Genomic DNA, 23,104 nt, shown 5'->3' on the forward strand with positions numbered 1-23,104 from the left:
TCCAAGCAAAGTTTTGAAGGTACAGCATGGCCTCGCTTAACTATTTATAGCAAAATGTGAGAAGAGTGAAACTAATTAAAGATAACATTTATAATTAAAAGATAAACAGGGCTGGGCACAGTAGTGGCTCATGCCTGTAATCCCACTGCTTTAAGAGGCTGAGGCGGGCAGATCACTTGAGGCCCAGAGTTCAAGACCAGTCTGGCCAACATAGTGAAACCTTATCTCTACTAAAAAAAAAAAAAAGAAAAAGAAAAAAAAAATTAGTCAGGCATAGTGGCAGGCACCTGTAATCCTAGCTACTTAAGAGGGCAAGGTAGGAGAATTGCTTGAGTCTGGGAGGCAGAGGAGGCTGCAGTGAGCTGAGACGGTGACAGCGTGAGACTTCATCTCCAAAAAAAAAGCAAACATAATATAAAGAGTTAGAAAATTTTCTGTTTATAAAAAATGAGAAAATGTATTTAGGAGAAAACCCCAAGAGTATGGTCAAGTGACAGTTTGATAAAGAGGTTAGTATGGATAGAAGGAATCCAGATTGCTATTCATAAAGGTAAAAACAGTGTATTCGTTCATTTTCACACTGGTAATAAAGACATGCTCGAGACTGGGAAATTTACAAAAGAAAGAGCTTTAATTGGACTTACAGTACCATGTGGCTGGGGAAGCCTCAAAATTATGACGGAAGGCAAGGAGGAGCAAGTTCCATCTTACATGGATGGCAGCAGCCAGAGAGAGAATGAGGAAGATGCAAAAGTAGAAACCCCTTATAAAACCATCAGATTTCGCCAGACCCACTCACTACCACAGGAACAGCACAGAGATAGTCACTCCCTTGATTTAATCATCTCCCACTGGGCTCCTCCCACAAAACACAGGAATCATGGGAGCACAATTCAAGATGAGATCTGGGTGGGGACACAACCAAACCATATGTTCCCGCCCTGACCTCTCCAAATCTCCTTTCTTCACTTTTCAAAAGCAATCATGCCTTCCCGGCAGTCCCCCAAAGTCTTAACTCATTTCAGCATTAACTCAAAAGTCCACAGTCTAACATATCATCGGAGACAAGGCAAGTCCCTTCTGCCTAGGAGCCTGTAAAATCAAAAGCAAGCCAGTTATTTCCTAGATACAGTGGGGGTGCAGACATTGTGTAAACACAACCGTTCCAAACGGGAGAAATTGGCCAAAACCAAAGAGCTACAGACCCCATGAAAGTCTGAAAACCAGCAGGGTAGTCAAACCTTAAAGCTCCAAAATTATTATTAGTTTTTTTTTACAAAGTCATGGGAGTGAGGCTGCCTAGAGCTTTTTTACACTTTTACCCTTTCTGCCATGTGAGGACACAGGATTTGTCTTCTCCAAAGGACATAGAAACATGACACCATCCTGGAAGCAGAAAGCAGTCCTCACTAGGCACCAAATCTGCCTGCACCTTAATCTTGGACATCTCAACCTCCAGAACTTTGAGAAATAAATATATATTATTTATAAATTACCCAGTCTGTGGTATTTTATTATAGCAGTAGGAACAGACTAAGACGCACCTTAGGTGATGTGTAGATATTATAGGAGAGGAGAATAAAGGGCAAACATTGTAAATTAGAGTTATGCAATGGTAGAAGGTGCTACTATGCATCCAATGGTAGATATATGTGAGCTCTCAATATGCCTGTGTTAACAAAAAGATGAATAGTATTTTCTTCCTCTTTGAACAGACTTTATCTACCAACACTTGTCCCAGTAGCTCAAAAACATTTTATGTAAAGTCCACTTTAAATTTAAACTTCATGTTTAACACAGTCTTTTAATTTAGTGAGTCTGGAAATGAAGTCTCAGTTTACATCATATACATATGATATGCGATATATCTACTCTTAAGCAAGAGAAAAACACAAGCTATGTTTTACTATACTTTTTATTATTATATTTTAGTAGTATGTATAGTTCTTAAGAGTAAATTATTGTGAAAATACAGATACTTCCATAAAACTCCACTGTAGTTTATTCGTATTTACAATTATAATAAATCTTTCCAAACCCCAGCCATAATAATCTGATTGAAGCAAAAAGAGGAGCAAAGAGAAATGGCATCTGCAGAGTTGCCACAATTTTATTGCAATATGTATAAGCAAAGTATAATTATGCAGTAAAAATAAACTTAAAGAATTATGATTCAGGTTTACAGATTAAGACATTAATTCTGTGGATATATGAGCAGTCAGTGGTAGTTTTAGTCACCTACGGCAATTCCTCAACTTCACAATAAATATTGTGTTAATTCTGTGGTTACCATGGATTTACTAAAGCCCAAACATTTGGTTTCATTAAAGCCTATCCAGTTGAAAGTAATGCTGAACTAATTATTTAATACTCAACAACTGGGCTTTTTTACTTTGCTGTTAGGTTGTTTGCCCAGCCCATGGAAAGCTCAAGAATCTTTGCTTTGGAAACCTTGTTTCAACGTCCGTATTTCAGTCAGTACTTCTCAGGCCTCAGCAGAACCCGTGGTTAACTTTATTACAAAGTTTATCCAAATTTGTTGTGATATTCTCATTATAAGCCTGATTTTCCACTAGCCTGTGTTCCACTTTGCCATGTACTTTTCTCCATCACTAACACAGTGCGAGCACCTTAGGAAATGTGGATGAAAATAAGGAAGAGCAAGTTTACGTAAAGGGAGCAAGTAGGTGTTTACATGTTTGTTCTTCTAAATAAATCAAGGAGGTTTTGGTGTCTGTGGGCTTTTTAGAAAATTGGTCAGTTTACCTAGCCAAGGACCAAATATCTTTCTTTTAGTGCCGCTCTCTGTCTCCCAGTGCTTGCACCCACCCATGCACTCAGCTAAAAGAGTATATACTGACAGCCATGTTAGTAGTTGCAAAATTAAGCCCCACCCCTCGGAAGCAGGATATTTCTCCCACCCCTGCACTGGACTCCCGATCATTTACTCAGCCCACCACTTTGAACTTCTCGTGGAAGGGAGTACACAAGTGACTGAGGCGGGAACTGGAGTGCACGAGCACTGGAATTGGCCAATGCTTTGGCGCCTGCAGGATCAAACTCCACTCATTCAGACCTGCTGCACTGCACCCCTTATGAGAGGGAACACCCAGGTGAGTGGGTGCAGGAGCCAATGTGAGCAGTTTTCGTCGCCGGCAGGAGCAAACTCTGCGCAGGCCCCCAGCAGTGTCCAGGCAGGGTGCTTGTGACTCCTGAAGCCTCAGGGGGCATGTTACAGTGCTCTTTTAGCTCTGCCATCCATGGAAAGCTTAAGTGTTAAGAGCTCAGTGGGCTTTCTGCCCTTTTGCACGAGGGCAAAGGACTAGTGTGACAGCCTTTTGTATCTACACTCGTGGCTTCCAAGCTCTTGTCCGGCATCCAGGAAAAATGTTGCACAAACTAATTGAAGGATGATAAATGCAGGGGATTTTATTGCCAATGACAGTTGCTCTGAGCAGGATAGGGAGCTGTAAGGAGGATGGGGCACGTAGGTAATCTTCCCCTGGAATCTGGCCATCTCTGCCGGATTCTTCTCTGAAGTTACGCCATCAAACCTCCCTCTGAAGTTAAGCCACTTCTCTCCTACCTCCAGCTATAGTTTCCAACGTCCAACTGCTTCTCCTCTCTACCAGCTAAGTCTGCGGTCTTTATAGGCACCGGATGGCAGGTGGGGCAGGCAATGGGTTGTTTAGGAAAAGACAACATTCCAGCAGGAAGACGGATAGAAGTTCTCGCTTTGAGCTGGAGTTTCAGGCTTTTCAGCTTGAGGGTGGGAATTCGCTGGGGACCTGCTACTTTTCTGCCTAGAATTTTTCGGCCTCCTGCCTCTATCATTGTATCACCTCCGCCAGTCCTAGCTAACTTGATGTCCTCATCTGGACATCTAACTCAAACTGAGCTAATCATTTAATTAATGGGCTGATGTTGGCTATGCTGCTAATCATCAAACCAATTTCAGTAATTCCATCAACACAATAAAGACATTTTATCCAAATTTGCTGAGCCAGTGATTGGCTAAGATTCAGATGTGGAAATTTCTGTTTCTGTTTTTTACATAAATTGTATCTTGTGACAGTGATAGGAAAAATATCCTCAATTTTAATTATTAGAGTGGTTTTTAAATATTTCTTAGCTGCAGAATTTTGGTTCAAAGAAGATTTTCCTGTAAAGTCCTTTATGTTAAACACACAAATGTGCAGTTGCTTCAGTTGATGTTGGAGGGCTTCCCACAAACACCTACCCATGTCCATTGTTCCAGAAACACCTGAAGGAAAGGCACATGATGCCCTTAGGAGCACTGTTTGAAAATTATTCATTTATTTAAAACAACACACTTTGAAATAAAGTTGAATCAGGATGCAATTTGAAAAAATTGACAAATGTTGCCTTTGCCACAATGAGATCCTGAATGTATCTTTTCATTGATTAGCTCTGTGTATCTATATAATTAGGCAATACTAATTATCTTTTCTTTTTTCCAAGTTTTTATTGATTTAGTATTCATTTCTGGAAGTTCCAGTACTAGTGATGTCAAATACTCTTTATTGGTACTGGCTATTTCTAACAATACACTTAGAAATTTACTAGATATCATATTTATTGTTTTGTTTCATCAGAGTTTCCATTTACAGTCAGTTTTCATTCATTCTGATAATTTGCCTAATGAAAATGCTCTATAAATATAAAGATACTTTCTCTCTATTTAATATATGCAAAAAGTTTCTTGGTTTGAAATATACCCTGGATAGTATTATAGAATAAAAATTTATATTTCAACATATGTTTCAGAAACATTTTGACACAGTAGCTGTTTAATACTTGGAAACATTCTTAGTACTGGATCCAACAAAATTGAAAACATTAGCCTAGGAAATAATCTCTGTATCCACAGACTTTTATGTGCAAACAACAACAAAAAGAGGGAAAGAGAGAATTTTTTACATAAATCAAAACCTCTTAACTTGAGATTTATGAAGGTGTCCGCAAAACTTTTCCATACCAACTGATTCCAGATAGAACCTAATTCAGGCAGAGTATGAAAGGAAAGCCGTTTCCTCAGATCATAGGGTTTCCCTCTGATGCCAGGCTTTTCAGCAAGCCTTTGTAGCACCTATAGTCAGGAATTCAGTCAAACTTAGAAAGAGGAGTCAAAATCAGCAGTGTTATCATGTAATTTCCCTTATTTTTCTGTATCTATCTTAAGTTATTGAAACCTCTTAATTGATGAATGAAGACTTTATCAAGCCTGGCAGCAGCCATTATGTCTCTGATTTTCCTTGAAATGTATCTGTCATGCAACTCAAAATTGAATAGCCAGTTTGGGGCTTAACCAGAGACATGGCACTGACTTAAGACACTCTGAAGGGAATGAATGATTAATGCAGTTTATAGACAGGGTAGCGCTTCCTCTGTCTCATGTGCTTTTTGTATGTAATCTCTAGTGGTTCAAGTTCAGATGGATCTAATGAAAAAGGACTAGATGTTTTCCACCTTCCCTGCAGAGCATGCTGTACGATTTATCCACTGACAAAATGTGCTAATGAAATGTCACCTTGGACAGCTTGGTAAAGGATTGATGGGCTGAAAGTTTTGCACTTTATTTAACTTTTGCAGGAAAAATGAATAAGTCCTCCAAACTCTGTATGATATAGAGATCCATTATGGTTTTCTGACTCAGGAAGTAGCTATGCCACTGATGGAATATAGAAAGAGAAAGATGCTGATGGGGAAATTTTTATCAATAAACAAATTGAGAATATGTGGTTTCGTTATGCTTCAATTCTAAATTACTGCCAAGTTATGTAATTTTATGAAGGCATTTCTTTTATATACTTTCTATAATTGTTTGCAATCTATTAGTCTATCAATGACAAATAAAACCGTCAGCCTTCATAACCAATTGCATTGCCTTATTTCTTTGTTTTTTGTCCCTTCTTTACCAGAGTCCCCAGCATAAAATTCATCCCAAGAATGGTTTTAAGCCTTTTATTTTTTCCAGTGATAAAAATTCTTAATCTGTGAGCAAAGGTTACTGGTGATCATTAAAGAAAACTGAAATGGTAGACAAAGGATTAGGATGTCAGAGGAAATAAAACTGTAAATAATCAGAGATTCTGTTGATAAAGATAAAAGGGCAAAACATACAAAGTGGACTATCACTGATAAAAAATCAAAGAAGCAAGTGAAAATATGCAAAGAAACTAATATTTGCCTCCTGATACAGGTAGGTAATGACTATTTGTATTATGATTTGTGTATATGTACACCAACCAAAATAAATAACCACACAATATATGCACACACACACACACACACACAAGCTTAAAGTGATGGAAGAGTGTCTATCATAGGACATTTTCTTACTCTTTAGTCTAAAGAGAAAATCTAGTAGAACCTATTAAATATCAGGGCAGGAAAATTATCTCTGATCTAGGTTTCAGTTTTCCATAGCTGTTAAAATGGGAATTATGGTATCTTTAGGGCAACACTAACTGCTACAATAATTAAGTCCCCAAATTTTGGAAACTGAGTAAAATAGAAATTTATTTATTATACAATATTATGTTTAACATCGTGGCGAGTTATCCACTTCTAAGATAGAGGGATCTTGACTCTTTCCATCGTGGGCCTTTTCTATTTTTAATACATGGCTTCCACGGTTGTTTAACTTACCTATGTCAAGTGGGCCTAGGGAAAAGAATGTAAGACTCAGCTTTTGAGTCTCTTATGAGCCGGGCTTGGAAGAGACCCACAATCCTTTTGCCCATCAGTAGACTACGTGACTAATCCTAATGCCAATTAAGCCTGGAAAATGTAAACTAACTGAATGTCTACAAGAAACAAGATTGATAATCGGGTAGCATTTCTTTCAGTTTTATGATAAAAATCTAATAATACAATGCATATAATAAGCCCAACGTATCTGTAACATTGATTTCCTGCTTTCTTTACCCATTCCTCTAATATTAACTGCCTCATAAGTATAAAAATGTATTATTGTTTCAATCTAATTAGAATAGCTAATTTGTCATCTTTGTTAAGAAAAGACAGAAGCACAGCCAAAGGACCATTCACTTAATAAAACTGAAGAAATTCGATTGTGAACTTTAGATTACAAAAATAGTAGTAAGAGAGAAGCTGCAGTTGCAAACCCACTGACTTTCACAATCATTTTGGCACTGAAAATATGTTTGTCTTTGACTTGTTAATATTCTGCCATATTTAATTCTCTCCTAACACATACTGTATTTATTGCATCTCAGCAAGATTTCCTAATTTTTTACTACGTACATACTTGGATGACAACCATGACATGAGAGCTGCTCAAAGGTATATTAAATATTTACACTTGTTTAATTTTTAAACTCTAAAAATAATCTGTTTTAAATGCGTTCATGTCACAGTGTAGTTGCCAAATTTTTTGAAGCATATATTTAACTAAAATATGAAAAAATTTGCAAATTGGTTGTAGCAGGACGAGCCACAGACAAAACTCTTCAGACATGGTGGAATTAAAGAAGGAAGTGGTTTATTCGTCCAGGAGCATCTGGCAAGACTCCTGTCTCAAGAGCCGAGCTCCCCAGTGAGCAATTCCTGTCCCTTTTAAGGGCTCACAACTGTAAGCAGGTCCTTGTGAGAGGGTCGTGATTGATTGAGCAAGCAGGGAGTACGTGACAGGGACTGCATGCACTGGTGGTCAGAGTGAAACAGAACAGACTGGGAAGTTCTATAATGTCTTTCTGTAATCTATAGATAACATCAGTTACTAGGTCAGGGGTCGAATTTTAACTACCAGGCTTAGGTCAGGCAGGCCCAGGCCTGGTTTCGGGTCTGGTTCCTTGGTTTTGGGTCTGGTTCCTAGGCGCCAGGCTACCTGCCTTTAATGTTGCTTCTCCTTCCTTTTCTGAGTATAAAACAATATAAAACAGTATGAGAGGGTCTGTCTCTCTTCTCTCATTTCCCCCCTTTGAGACTCTCACTTTTTATTAGTGTGAGTTCTCACTCTTATTTTCACTACTTATGTCTTCCTGTGCAATAGATTGATAATGATTCATATGGTACACTTGTGCTGATACATAACATGAAGTGACATTGAGAGACTGGGCTATATTCTTGGCTAATTGCAAAAACAAATTTCTTGTTTTTCCTGGAATTTCTGGTACTGGCACATTCAGTTCATCATAGAAAGTTTGAAATACTGGCTCAGGAGAGCATTTATAAACTTTTCCTCAAACCATGATATTTATTTGAAGACCCAGTCCAGCTCCATCAATTTCTAGGGTTACACATTCCCCCTTTTTTCTAGCAACAATTAAGGGAATTGGTTACTACTAGTTCTAAGGGGTTACACTGACCTCTAGTACAGAAAGGGCCACTTTTCCCTTGCTGAAGGTGGACAGAATTTTTTCATTTTTTAATCCAAGTAGCCTAAATGACACAAGACCAGTATCCACATTTATTTTTACACAGTCTTAATTTATGATAAATGTACTTATTTTCTGCCACATAGCCTCTTTCTTAATTAAGAGAACCACATCCTATTTTTAACTTATTACTATTAATGACAGCACAGGCATCGAATTTCAAGGTGACTCGCTTGGGCACCTCTTTTTTTGTTTTGTTTTGTTTTGGCTAACACTTTACTCATATCTTTTATGAGTCCCCACCAGTCCTCAGTCCTTAATCTTATTTTAAAAACGTGGTCATGGGAGGCTCAGATGGGTCGTAACACACATCAGGTTGGTCATTTCCTGGGCTACATACCTGCACAGAATAACATTATACAAACAAGTTCTTTATAGAGTTTCAGTACACTTATAATAAACGTGAAATAATAGGACCGTAGCAACCTTTTGTCCTACCTCAGTGACTTGATGTATACACTAGGAACAGCGCTCACTCTGAAGAAGGTCCGTTGAAGTCCTTACTGTACAAATCTAAAATTTAAGGAAAATGAGTCCCGCAATGAGTTTTCTCATGCTTCAGCTGTGCGTGGACCAGTCAGCTTCTGGGTGTGACTGCAGCAGGGCTTGTCATTTTCTTTAGAGTCACTTTGCCAGGGTTGGCGAAGCTGCTCCCGTTCATGTACAGCTCACAGTCTACTGATGTTCAAGGATGGTCTCGGAGGTTGGGCCTGCTAGAATAAACTGAATCCAATATCTCTACACAGTTATGTTCAACTGGGCTCTCTGATACCAGGAGCAAGGTGGTGGGGTTTAGGATGTTGCAAACTTCAATGGTTATGCAGGGATTTTTACAGAGCAAGCTTTGGTATCCAGTTAGTCCAGCATTCGTTAGCTAATGATGTCCTTTGGTATTTACTAAAGTCACCACAGCATGGGGGGACTTTATGTTTAGGTTTTGCCTAAGAGTTTGCTTATCTGCTTCTTGTGCTAACAGGGCCGTTGCTGCTAGGGTCTTTAGACATGGGGGCCAGACTCTGGAAATCCTGTCTAGTGAGAGATAGGCCACTGGCCTTGGCCAGGATCCCATAGTCTGGGTTAAAACTCCAACTGCCATTTTTTTTTGACATATACTGTGTAAAAAGTTTTGTCAGGTCAGGTAGCCCCAGGGCTGGGGCTGACCTGAGTTTTTCTTTTAACTCATGAAAAGCTCATTGCTGTTGGTTGTAATGGATGTAGTTTATCTAATCTACATTTTTATTAACTGTCACCTACTAAAATACTGACTTAAATCCTATAGCTATTTGATTTCAAGCTTTAATCTGGTATTCTTTGCAGGGCTCCAATTGCATCTAAATAGATATGAGAGTTGAAAAGCCTATAAGGGGCTTCTCTTGCTTTATGATGTCTTATTTTTTTTTTCCGTCTGGTTGATGAAATGCCAGGGTGAAAGGGATAGCCAAATGTACTAAAGCACAAGTGCCACTCTAGTTATTTGGCAGAATGTCCAGTAAATGTCCACCACAATACCAACACACATCCGCTTGGGGATGAACAAGGGCTGACTGATTGATAAGCTCTTGAAAATTTTTAAGCTCATCACATCCCTTTAGGTCTCTAAGGAATGCTAAGTTTCCTCCCTGTGGTGAGAGACACAAAGTGAACTTAGTGTTGGGAGACGGAAGCTGGATAGCCCTTGGGTGCTGACCCACAGGGTGCCGGACTTTGGGATATAGCAGAGAGAGCTTGGCATGACTTATTACTCCAAGCTGTAGAATCCTGGAAAAGAGCTACCATGCAGCCTAAGCATGGTTGACTGGAGGACCACTTTAGTAGAAGGGGGACAATCTGGGCCTCTGGCCTGCCACGTGCACAAGCGTAACAATTGCTTTTGTTTAACATGCAGATGGAATATTTTAACCAGGCATTTGCATCTTAATTGCTAGTTTGTTTTAAGTCTTTAACTTTTGTGATCCTCTAGTAAAATGAATGTATGATTTAGGAAATTACAAAAACCGGTTGGGGCAGTCCATCCTTGCTCTTTAGTGGTCCAGAGAACGTTGGACCAACTATGGCATGAAAGCTCTACATCGGGGGGCAAGACTCCTGGTTGGCACTGAGGTCTTTATCGAAATCTCCCCAGATTAAATGGTCCTAGTTTACTAATGCCCAGTATGAGGAGAGTCAGGAGGGACAGAAGTACTTTTCTGAAGTAGAGAGCTGTCTTTGACTTGGCAAGTCCCCACAAGGTATAACAAGGCAAGCATTAAATGCAATAGTTTGAGGCAAAATTGATTTGGTTATGTTAATAACTAGATGGCTAGCAACAGAACAAGGAAAGAAGAAATAGCAATAGAATAGATGAAAAGAGTTAACTTTTTCTTAGCTTTAGTTTGGTAGGGTTTTTCCCCTGGGACTATGGCCCACAACTCTGGAGGGGGTGGCGCTTTCTTGACTCAGGTGTGATGAGTCCATCCTTTCTTGCTGTACGAACAGCAGTCTTGGTGGTTAGCAGCACAAGGTAGGGTCTTTCCTAGGCTGGCTTGAGTTTTTCTTCTTTCTACTTTTTGATGAGAACATGATCTTCAGGCTGGTGATGGTTTACTGGAAATTCTAGGGGTGGTACACGTGCTAAAAGACCTTTAGTTTTTGAGGGAAAGGAAAGTGGAAGATAAACCAAGTATATAATTTCTAAGAAATTGACCTTTTGTTTTAAATGTGGGGACCTTGGCAGTGGACTTTATAGTCCTTAGTGCCTCTTTACTGGGAAATTTACTTTAGCGCCTATTTTTATTAGTTTTTAGACCAAAGAAAACTAAATACCATTTTATATTTAATAATGCTTTCTGTATGATTTTTATACCAGATAAGCTAAATTTTATCTTTATATTAGTGTGTTATTAATGTTAAACTTAATTTAAATAAAACCTTGTAGACATATTTATCTATAATTTGTAATGTTTGACCATAAGGTAAGATTTTATAGACTCTTTTTAACCTTTTATAATTTTTGCTAAAGAGCAGGTTGGTGCTTTAAGAAAAACCTATTATGCTTTTATTTTAATGTCCAGTTTACAGAAAAACTGGATGATACCTTTTTAACTTAGCTAATATGTCTGCACACCGAATTTACACACAATTAACGTTTTAAAACTTGCTTAAACCTTTAAAACAAAATATACATATTTTTAACCTTTTAATGTAGGTAACAATCCACATTCTTATGCTTCTTTATAATCTTTTTACCAAAGGTATATTTTACTTTCCTTATACACCTTGCACATAAACTGTATCTTCAATAGTTTTACATTTAGGAAGCCTAATTACTTTGAAATCATACAACATTTTTTGCATAAATTCTTTAACACACTTTTTTTATAACTTTTTTCTTTCATGACTTTTACAGGCAATTTTTCAACATGCCTTAACTTTCTGACTTATTACAAACATTTCTTTCTTTAAACAACCAGTTTGTTTCAGGACAAAAATTTACCATATAACACTCTTTTTATATAAATTCTGCCCCCCTTTTTATCCCCCTATTTTTTCCGAAGATGATAACCATTATTTTCCAAAGCAACCCTTTTTCTTTTTTTTAATGTCTGTGGACTAGACTGTCTAATGCCACAGAGTAGAAGTTACTATAATACATGTTACACTGTTAACTTTTAGCAAACTTTACTTTTGTTGAAAACCTTGTAAGTTTGGGATTTTAATTATTCTTTGCTATTAATAAGACCTTGTTTTGTCCAAATTAACTTAGAATTGGTATAGATGGCTTTTTTTTTTCTTAACTACTTGTATATCTCTTTCTTTCTCTCTTTTACTTTGTCTCTCTCTAACTTTCTTTTTGCCTCTGTCTCTTCCTCACTCTCTCTCTGCCTCTCTCTTTCTCTCTCTCCTTAACTCCCTCTTTGTCTCTTCCTGTTTCTTCCTCTCTCTCTTTGCCTCTTTTCCTCACTGTCTCTTTCCTTTCTCTCTCTCTGCTGGTCTTTCCTTGCCTCTGCCAGCTGCTTATGCTGCTGTTCTCTCAACCACTGTATGTGGGGGTGGGGGATCTAAAACCAGCCATAACCAAGTGTCTATGTACTGGAGCTGGTCTGGGTGTCCTGGCTAACAGGTAACCTTGTGCCATACCTTTGAAACAAGGGACCTGTCCAGGCTTCCTTCTAATGGCCAACCTATCTCCAATGCTGGCCAGTCTATCTTACACAAAGTTTTATGTTTTCCTGGTGTCATAGTACTCCATAGTCTCCCTTAAATCCTTTTTTAAAATTTTCAACATAGTTCCTAGTAGTGTGGGCTTATTTGTGCCTGACACATGCTTCTTCGAGACAAAACACCACGCTCACACCACACACACACCACAAAACAAAGAACAGGTAAAAAGGGCACGCATACCCTTTTGCAGTTTACACCAAACCAAAATCAAAACTAAAATCAGAGTATCCAGAAATCCAAGCCAGGTCAAAACCAAACCAAAGTATCAAGCAATCTAATTCAAGTCAAAAACAAAAACCAAAGTGCCAGTACAGGCACACCGTGGGTGATCAGGCCACGCTTCCACTCAAACGGATGGGGCAAGTTCCCAAAACCAGTCTTGTCAAGCAATTCAAACCAAGTCAAAACCAAAACCAAAGCGCCGATAAGGGCATGCCATGGGTGATCAGGCCACACTTCCACTCAAACGGAGCGGGCAAGTTCCAAAGACTAGTCTTACCAACTTTCAGATGTCCGGACTCCAAATACCAGTTGCTTCCCGGTGTTCAGCCACTGTGTTGATCCTGGACGGGAGCCTGCCACACACTGCTCTGGCGAGACGTCCTACAGGGGCAAATGCTTACTCACGAGCGCTCTCAGGATCCACCTGGCTCAGGCTGGTCAGAGTCCCCCCACAAGCATATTCCACAGGGCAGGCTAAAGCTGCCGAAGGAGCTGCCTGGACCATCTGTCAATCACCTAGCTTCCTGGTCAGGGAACCAAGATGTAGCAGGAGGAGCCACAGACAAAACTCCTCAGATACCGAGTTAAAGAAGGAAGTGGTTTATTTTCGCCAGGAGCATGGGGCAAGCCTCCTGTCTCAAGAGCCAAGCTCCCCAAGTGAGCAATTCCTGTCCCTTTCAAGGGCTAGCAGCCCTCACTCTCAGCGCCTCCTCCGCCTCAGTATCCACTCTGGCGGGGCTTGAGGAGCCCTTCAGCCCGCCACTGCACTGTGGGAGTACCTCTCTGGGCTGGCCGAGCCTGGAGCCGGCTAACTCTGCTTGCAGGGAGGTGTGGAGGGGGCGCAGGCAGGAACTGGGGCTGCCTGCGGGCACTCGTGGGTCGTGGGCCAGCGTGAGTTCCAGTGGGTGGTGCGCGCGGGCTCCGCCCGCCCCGCAGCCAAGGGCAGTGAGGGGGCTTAGCACCGGAGCCAGCAGCTGCCGGCTACTGCGCTTGAGTTCTCATTGGACTTCAGCTTCCTCCCGGTAGGGCAGGGCTCAGGACCTGCAGCCCGCCACGTCTGAGGCACCCCCTCCGTGAGGGTGGGCTCCCACGCCGCCGGAGCCTCCCCAACGGGTGCCGCCCCCTGCTCCATGGCGCTTGGTCCCATCGACCGCCCAAGGGCTGAGGAGTACAGGCAGGGCTCACCCCTGCTCCATGGCGCCTGGTCCCATAGACTGCCCAAGGGCTGAGGAGTACAAGCAGGGCTTAGGACTGGCGGGCAGTTCCGCCTGCAGCCCCAGCGCTCCATCCATAAGTGAAGGCAGCTGGGCGCCCGAGTCTGGTGGGGACTCGGGGAACTTTTATGTCTAGCTAAGGGACTGTAAATGTACCAATCAGCACTCTGTGTCTAGCTTAGGGTTTGTAAATACACCAGTCAGCACTCTGTCAAAATGGACTAATCAGCTCTCTGTAAAATAGACCAGTCAGCTCTCTGCAAAATGGACCAATCAGCAGGATGTGGGTGGGGCCAGATAAGGGAATAAAAGCAGGTGCCTGAGCCAGCCAATGGCACCCAGCTCGGATCCCGTTATACGCTGTGGAAGCTTTATCCTTTTGCTCTTTACAATAAATCTTGCTGCTGCTCACTTTTTGGGTCCATGCTGCCTTTAAAAGCTGTAATACTCACTGCAGAGGTCTGCAGCTTCATTCCTGACAGCGAGACTTTGAACCCACCAGAAGGAAGAAGCTCCAGACCTGAAGCTCCAGACACATCTGAAAGTCTGAAGGAACAAATTGCGGACATACCATCTTTAAGAACTGTAATACCACGGGGTCTGCAGCTTCTTTCTTGAAGTCAGTGAGACCAAGAACCCAGACCAAGAACCCACCAATTCCGGACACACAAAGGGGTCCGAGTGAGAGGGTCCACGTGAGAGGGTCGTGATTGATTGAGCAAGCAGCGGGTACATGATGGGCTACATGCACTGGTGGTCAGAGTGAAACAGAACAGACTGGAAAGTTTTGCAATGTCTTTCTATAATCTATGGATAACATCAGTTGCTGTCAGGGTTCGAATTTTAATTAACAGGCTTAGGTCAGGCAAGCCCAGGCCTGGTTTTGGGTCTGGTTCCTTGGTTTCAGGTCTGGTTCCTAGGTGCCAGGCTACCTGCCTTTAGTTTTGCTTCTCTTTCCTTTTCTGAGTATAAAACAATATGAGAGGGTCTGCCTCTCTTCTCTCATGGTGATTAAAATGGAAAGATTAGGACTAATTTTGTTTAAAATTTGTTTCTTTACATACTAGGTATTCTCAACACTTTTGAAACCCACCTGTGTTTACGATCTAAAAAGTTAAAGCTCTCCCTGTGGACTATGCAACATCACCCCCTGTGGCATCTTTTCCCTGTAAGAGAAATGTGGTCAGTGCACAGTTACTTACTTATTTATATTTATTTATGTAAGTTTTTGTGATTTTGTAAATTTTTAAAATATAAATGCTGCTTTAAAAGTGGAATTAAAGATTACATTCAAATTAATTATTTTAAGGAAAGAGGTTAATTAATTTAAGGGAAATAATTTAGAATTACCAAAACTTAAGTTTGACTCTTATGTCACCATTTTTCATTGGAGTGCTTTAGACTCCCTGAGACTCAATTCATTCATCTAGAAACCTGGGATAATAATATGGACTCTGAAAGACACAAGATGGTTTTGTAATTCATAGGAGAGAAAAAAAATTACAGGACCTAAGATGTTTCCTGGTACATAGTTGATTCTCAGTGAATATTTTTGGAATATATGAAAGTCAACTTTCATAATATTAGAAAGTTATGAATATAGTGAGTATAGCTATTCTGACACTCATTTGTATATATTTTTAAGTTGAATAAATGTGAATTTATATATTGATATTATTAGGAACCAGGGTTCTTGATGGCAGAAAGAAAAATACAAGTGTGTGCATGTGTGTGTGTTTCTATATCTAATCTTAGAAAAGACCTAAAAGTGAGAATATCCCAGTAGCAATGAATTTACCTTGTGTTCAGATTTTGGCTTCTAAATGCTAGTTCCAAGATTCTCAGATGTATCCATCTTCTGAGAGTTTTGTTAGCCAGAGAAAAAAGGTCGTGGGTTTTATCCAGTGATGGGATAGAGTTGCTCAGACTAGCTTTGTGAGAGCTGAGTGTTAGTCTTTCAGGAATTTGTGAGTTGGATTTTAGCCAAGATCATCTTTAAAAAGTTAAATTAGCTAAATTATTTAAACTTACAATTAAATAAGTCTAATTTTTAAAACATCAGTACTCAAAACTCACCACTTCCAAAATTATTTTGCTGCAGTTTTCTATTATCAAAATAGATACTTGACATCTATTGTATCTGTAGGGTGGAAATGCAATACAATGGTATGCTACTACACATCCCCTTCTGGTGATATCATGTTGATTGCATGAAATCGGTGAGTTTTGACACAGGAAATTGGTCAACCAAGCATGACAAAACAAAGATTTTCATCCTCTTGGAATCGGTTTGTTAACATGTCATAACAATTAGTTTCATTCTAGTTCAAATAAAAAGAAAATGGAGATTTTTAAATACTCCAGTGGAAATTAAAAAAAAATTACCAAGATAGCAGCATAATCAAATTCATTATTTGTTTGCTTGTTTGTTTTTGTTTTATTTTTAAAGCCATTCTGGCTACTGTGTGAATAATAAACTTAAGAGAAGAAAGGGAGAAAATAAGTAAAACAGTTACTGGGATTTTGTAGTCGAATCAGGGTTGATGCTGGTCTTAACTAGTCAAAAGGGACCAAATCGGAACTAGGACTAATATTATTGTTGTATTTGAGGAAGTGGAAAGGATTGAGTATGACTACAATATCCTGGCTTGGACAGTATGTGTCTGATTGTACAACTTACTGTGATTATAAAAACTAGAGGAAGAAGGAGTAATGTAGAACTGGTGACAGAATTGGGGGAAGAAATAGTACAGTTTTGAATATAGTAAATTTAGGAAGCATTTTAAATATCCAGCTTGCAAAGCCAGCCTGGTACTCTCAGTAGAGGATCATGCCAGGGAGTTAAAGGAACAGAAAATACCGAGAGCCTTGGGACTAAAGATCACCTGACAACAGAGGGTAAAGAAAGAGCAAAATTCATAGATTAGTGTTTTAGAAACTCCAACATTTAGCACTTCTGCTTTTCACTTGATGTTGAAACACTCCTACTTTTTTATCCTCTATGGACAAAAAAACAAGCTTTTAAAATTTTTATTTTTTAATTCTCCATGGACAAAAAATAAGCTTTTTAAATTTTTAAAATTTATTTTATTTACATATTTTAATTATGGTCTCAGTTTCACATTGGTGATATTTACTATGCCTTCTCTCTTCCTTTCCAGCCCAGCTTATTTTAAAATCCCTTCGTGTTACATCAGTCTTCCCCAACGAGGGTACATAACTGCAAAGAGGGTTAAGTCAATGATCCAATGACAAAATCCAATGCAAATTAAGTATAAAAAAGAAGGTGAGATAAACAACACACAACCTCAATTAAAGCAATAATGATTGTTCTTTTAAATTTCTTTTTGTAGAATATTCACTTTAGGATTTAGTAATAGCTGTCACCTATAAACAATTACTTGATTCCTATGTCTTGCTCAGCAAATCTCCTGCCATGTGCCAGTTCCTTGGAGTACAGATGTAAATACCCACCAAGGATTAGGCAAACTGCCTTTGCATAAAACTTGACCATCTCTGACAGAATTCACCAATCTTCAGATGTAAACCACAGACTTCAACTGTGTAAAAAACACTTTTAAAAAATACACACTTTGATATTCTAATATTTGCAAATCATGATATATCGGTTTTTTTTAACTTTATCGCTATTATAAATACAAACGTCAAGATGTTTATTTTGAAAATAAATCCAGAGCATACTACTTATACCAGAGTCCACTACCATGTCCTGTGAGTAGCATGAACATTAGCGGGTAAAATTTTCTATTTGAAGCAAATATAGATGTCATTGTATGCAATTGTGAACATCTGAAAAAAATCTATGTATGCTATACATAATCAACCTGTTTAGGATTGAAGGCCAAGTTTTTTCAAAAATTTTAACTCTGTGAAATAAAGTTTTAAAAACTAATGGGTTACACCTTAGCCCAGTTTTGCAAACCACACATGCCTATGTGGAAATGCAGCAGCTACCAGTGAATATTTTTATTTTAGCCAAGAGATAAGCTAATCCCAACTCTCTTCAATCTATCTACTATATACTATACAATAGGTGTCTCTTAAAGCTCTATTAAAAAAAAAAAGTTTATATGTTAGCTTTTTTTCCACTATGCTTTGATTTGTAGCAATGTTTTATATTTTATTTCATTTGTAGGTATATATTCCTATGGTCTGTATTTGTTCTTTGGAATATGATAATTCATCAAAAAACTTCCTAAGTATATTAATTTTTACTTCTTCCTCCTTTATTTAACTTTTTGGGTGTTCATATATCCAAAAACTTGCAGCACAGCTCATAAAGGCCTATCTTTGGAAATCAACACATAAATTTGAAAAGTATTCACACTTGATTAACTGAAAAAAAGAAAAGAAAACTAAATCCAAAGACTCAAATATGAGAGGCCTTCAGTTTTCAAAAGAGGCACATAAATCAATTTTGGTTTAAGGACTAAAAAGAGTTAAAGTTTTCTTCATACTAAAATGAAAGGGTTTTATTCTATGTTTTTTACTTTCTTATCCCTGGAAATGTCCACATAGAGCCTTAGTAAGCATCTGCCAAATGCACTTTTAAGGATATGCCTTCATTGGTTAGATAGAGCCTGCTTTTTCATCTCTATTGGTAAGTGTAGAGCTTAGAAAAAAAAAACAAAAAAAAACAAAAAAAACTTGACCACTTTAGTGTATTTCCTATAATATTTTCTTTGGAAAGGAAAGGAAAGCAGAAGGGCATCATTCTGTGAGGGCCAGTATACTTAATAGAGATGAACCACAAATTTTGCTCTGGGCTTTCTGGCAACAAGCATGAAAAAGCATAAAACAAACTCTAACATAATTTATAGGTGCCATAAGACCATACATTGATCCACTACATAAAAGTATATAAATACAAATGTTAAAAATACATTTGTGTTCCTGATTGAAGAAAGAGAAATTTTTCTCAAGGGTCTCCATACTGGAAACCGAAGAATCAGTTAAAATAATATGTTCAAATGTCTTTATGTGAAAACAAATTCAAAGGGTTGTTCCTAAAGCAATATTGAAGTCTGTAGTGGGAACACACAAAGATGTTTTCATAATTTATAAGCGAAAGCTATGGGCATCATGTGTTCAAATTCCCAGATTTTAGGAAATGTTTTAGACAAAAGGCGGCCATAAATATTTAACTGTACTCCACCTGACTTTTATTCTGTGTATGTTAGTGTCAATATAAAGAATATTTCAGATTGGGTATGATGAAAATTTCTCTATAATTCGTTTAATTCCCTCAACTTTTCTCTCACCTCACTTTACATTCAATGTATGAGATCAAACACAACATTTTTCAAATGTGCTTCATATGCCTGTGCTTTGAGTCCTTGGGTATACAAGAGTATGCAGCAGTGAAATTGCTGCATGGATAATTCTGTTCAGTCTTTAAAATATCTGAAGCAATTTAAAGAGTAAACATGAAGGGTAGGTGTCAATAATATCACATTACAGCACTGCTCAGAATAGAAAAGCCTCAAAGTTCTGCCGACTCACCAGTCACAACAGAGAAGGAAGCAGTAAACATGAGAGGTAATACTAGCTTTGGGATTCTACTAAATATTCACTAAGGGTATTCCAAAAATGTCAGGTCTTTTTCTTTAAATTTTTATTGTGCATCTGTGAATTTCCTGCCCTTTTAAAGTCCTGATTCACTAAGATTTTAAATCAATGGTGAAAATATTTCTAGTTTCCACTGAGACATATTTTTTTAAATGGCATTTAATTTAGTAATAATTGGCTAAAGAATGTTTCAGAATTAGAATCAGAAGAAAATTCTGGAGACTTTTCTAAAAGGGTAAATACACAGTGTGTCATAAGAGCTAATAATCTGCACATAATAAACTATCAGAAAAAATACATTAAATGTTGCAATTTTTTTATCACTCAAAAATTTTCATTGAAAAAGTCCATCTAATTCTTAGATACAAAATAATAGTATGTGTTGATTAAACAACAACAAAATAACAAAAAACACTGTCAGCATATAATGTCATATTCCTTCTTTATGAGAGTTTCTATGAGTTAAGTTTTACAATTCTTTGATGAAATTGGATTCATTCAGTCCCTCACTTCAAATTTATCAAGCCCAGTAATACCATTAGAGACAAAGATAAGAGGCAAGATCTTCTACTCAAGGAAATGGGTGCCTTTGTGAAGAAATCAGACATGTATGCATGTGCTTACAATCTATACTATAAAACAGGCATAAATACAGTTGACCATGGAACAAAGCAAGGATTAGAGGCACCAACCCTCATGCAGTCAAAAAATCCAGGACAACTTTTTACTCTCCAAAAACTTCGCTAGTAATAAAACCTACTGTTGACTGGAGGCCTTACTGATAGCATAAACTGTCAATTAACATATATTTTATGTGTTATATGTATGGTATATTGTATTCTTAAAATAAGCTAGAGAAAAGAAAATGTTACTAAGAAGATCATAAGAAAGAAATAATTTATTTGTTATTTAATAAGTAGAAGTAGATCATCATAAAGGTCTTCCTCTTCACACTGCGCAGGCTGAGGAGGAAGGGAAGAAGAGAGATTAGTCTTGTCATCTTTGGGGTGGCAGAGGTATAAGAAAGTGTGCATATAATGGGATCTGTGCAGTTCAAGCCTGTGTTCAAGAGTCAACAGTTGCAGCATTTAAGAACTGAGAAAGTAAAACTTAACCCAATAATTTATCATGGAATATAACCATTTACTCTCTTTTATTAAATGCCTAATTAAAAGAAATAATATTAGCCAAGATTATCAAGACTATCAAGATGACAAACAATTCATTAATTTTTATATCACCTCGACATTTAATCTTCTATCATTGAATAAAATTTAACCACCATGAGGCCCTATTCTTGGACTATATTTACATAGCCCCTTAAAGATTGATCTTGATTAAATCACGGTTTTTTAATATGAAGTAAAATAACTTATTTTTTATAAAACTAATATCAAAAAGCACCACCTCTATCATTCAATGTCTTCTGTATCATTGATTCACAACTACAGAGAAAGATATGTCGGATTTACCTATACAACTACGGGTTGCTTTTGTTTTATTTGTTGTTGTTGTGTTTTGTTTTCAAACTATATCCTATTGCTAGAGATTCAGATTTGGCACCTTTATTTTCTTTTTCCCTAAACCCAGGAATCACCATCTTGATGTCTACAGATATAGTCATAATACTGTAGTGTTCAGATGTATTGAGAATGAAAAATATTGGGATTTTTAAATAATTTACTACTTGCTTAACGTACTTAGATTTATCATAAAAATTAACCAGCTATTTTTAATTCAGTTATTTCAAAATAAATTTTAAAATTTTCTTTTTCCTTGCCTACCAGAAGGATTCATGTTAATTATATTAATCCTCATGGTTAGCATATTTTCTTCTTCTTTTTGTATTCTTCGTATTTTCCCTCATATATTCTATATATCTTTAAAGTCATTAAACAGTGTTTCCATTTTTCTATTGCTGTTGAAACAAATTTCCACAAATACAGTAGTTTAAAACACCACAAATAAATTAGCTTATAGTTCACTGAAGTAGAAATCAAGGGATTGGCAGGGCTGTGCTCCTTTCTAGAGATTCTAGAGGAGAATCAAGTTTTTACCTTTCTAGCCACTAGCAGTTGCCCGCATTACTTGACACCTGACCCCTATAATCTTCAAAGTCAAGAGTAGTCAGTAGGCCCTTTCTCATGACTCTACTTCTCTGGTTTTGGCTCTTATGCCTCTTTCATCCCCATTCGAGGATACTTTGTGAATACATTGGACCTGCCTAAGATAATCTTGTTAATGTAAACTGATTAGCAACCTCAAATCCACCTGCAAACTTACTCCTCTTTTTCTATGTAATACAATATATTCACAGTCTAGCCACTAGCTCATGAGAATTCTGGGGTACAGGCATCATTATGACTAATACATATGACTTTTAAAAGTACACAACAAATAGAGGTATATGATCACCTGGGTCTCTAGAGAACTCATGATGAGATGTAAGTATTGGTTTCATTTGTTTTCAGCATAGATTGATTCATTAAACATATATTTAATTAATATCCACTTGGTGCCTGGTATTGTCTTTTTTTAACTTCAGAATAATGTGAACATAGCCTGACACTGTTTTAGGCATTTTATTTTATTTTATTTTACTTTATTTTATTTTATTTTATTTTATTTTATTTTATTTTATTTTATTTTTGAGATGGAGTCTCACTCTATCTCCCAGGCTAGAGTGCAGTGGCACGATCTCTGCTTACTGCAATCTCCACCTCCTGGGTTCAAGCGATTCTTCCAGTTCAGCCTCCTGAGTAGCTGAGACTACAGGCGCCCGTCACTGGACCCAGCTAATTTCTGTATTTTTAGTAGAGACAGGGTTTCACATGTTGGCCAGGCTGGTCTCAAACTCCTGACCTCAGGCAATTTGCCCACTTTTGCCTCCCAAAGTGCTGGGATTACAGGTGTAACCCACCGTGCCCGGCCCTGTTTTAGGCATTTTAGATACAGATCTCCTTGGCAAAGCACATGAGAAGGAAGATTACCTGGAAATCAGTAAGAACTGGGCATTTCGTGGAATCTTTTTATATAGTTACTGAACAAATACTTACTGAGAGGCTAGTCTGTACTAGATTAGATGCTAGATATTAGATACAAATTATTAGAAACAACAAAGTGGTCCATATTTATAAAGATTACAATGTAGTCTGGAAAATATCAAATAAACAAGTGAACCACTAAATAGTTGTAAAATTACAAATTAACAAATAAAGTACAGGTTTCAAAAACAGCAAAAGATCCCACATATATAAGAAAGTCAGAAAAGACCTCAAGAAGATACACCTTCTAAGCCCAAGGTATATAGCATGACATATTACTATGTATAGTATTTCTCCATATGCTCCCAGAAATATCTGCATCATAAACACTGAATGTTCTTGCTAAGTATTAAGATTCTTTGACTTCTTTGTAGAATTATTAAAATCAAATTCTCTGGTGTTAGGTCCAGGG

At 37.9% G+C, this 23,104-nt stretch overlaps 2 long non-coding RNA genes across 5 annotated transcripts in view; one reads left to right on the plus strand and one right to left on the minus strand.

Moving 5' to 3' along the window:
- The window catches only part of LOC139358147 (uncharacterized), a 101,402-nt gene that overhangs the window by 55,029 nt on the left and 23,269 nt on the right, over window positions 1-23,104 (plus strand). For all 3 annotated transcript variants that reach the window (XR_011612649.1, XR_011612650.1, XR_011612648.1), the window contains exons 2-3: window positions 15,127-15,241; window positions 17,221-17,345. This is a non-coding gene — a long non-coding RNA (uncharacterized lncRNA). The remainder of the gene's footprint in view (window positions 1-15,126; window positions 15,242-17,220; window positions 17,346-23,104) is intronic.
- The window catches only part of LOC105498390 (uncharacterized), a 94,396-nt gene continuing 85,290 nt past the window's right edge, over window positions 13,999-23,104 (minus strand). The window contains exon 10 of one of the 2 annotated variants that reach the window (XR_011612646.1): window positions 13,999-15,225. This is a non-coding gene — a long non-coding RNA (uncharacterized lncRNA). Of the gene's footprint in view, window positions 15,226-20,421; window positions 20,611-23,104 lie in introns of those variants that run through there. The other variant, XR_011612647.1, reaches the window with a different exon arrangement.

Source organism: Macaca nemestrina, chromosome 14 (assembly GCF_043159975.1).
Source record: "Macaca nemestrina isolate mMacNem1 chromosome 14, mMacNem.hap1, whole genome shotgun sequence".
Lineage (NCBI taxonomy): Eukaryota > Metazoa > Chordata > Mammalia > Primates > Cercopithecidae > Macaca > Macaca nemestrina.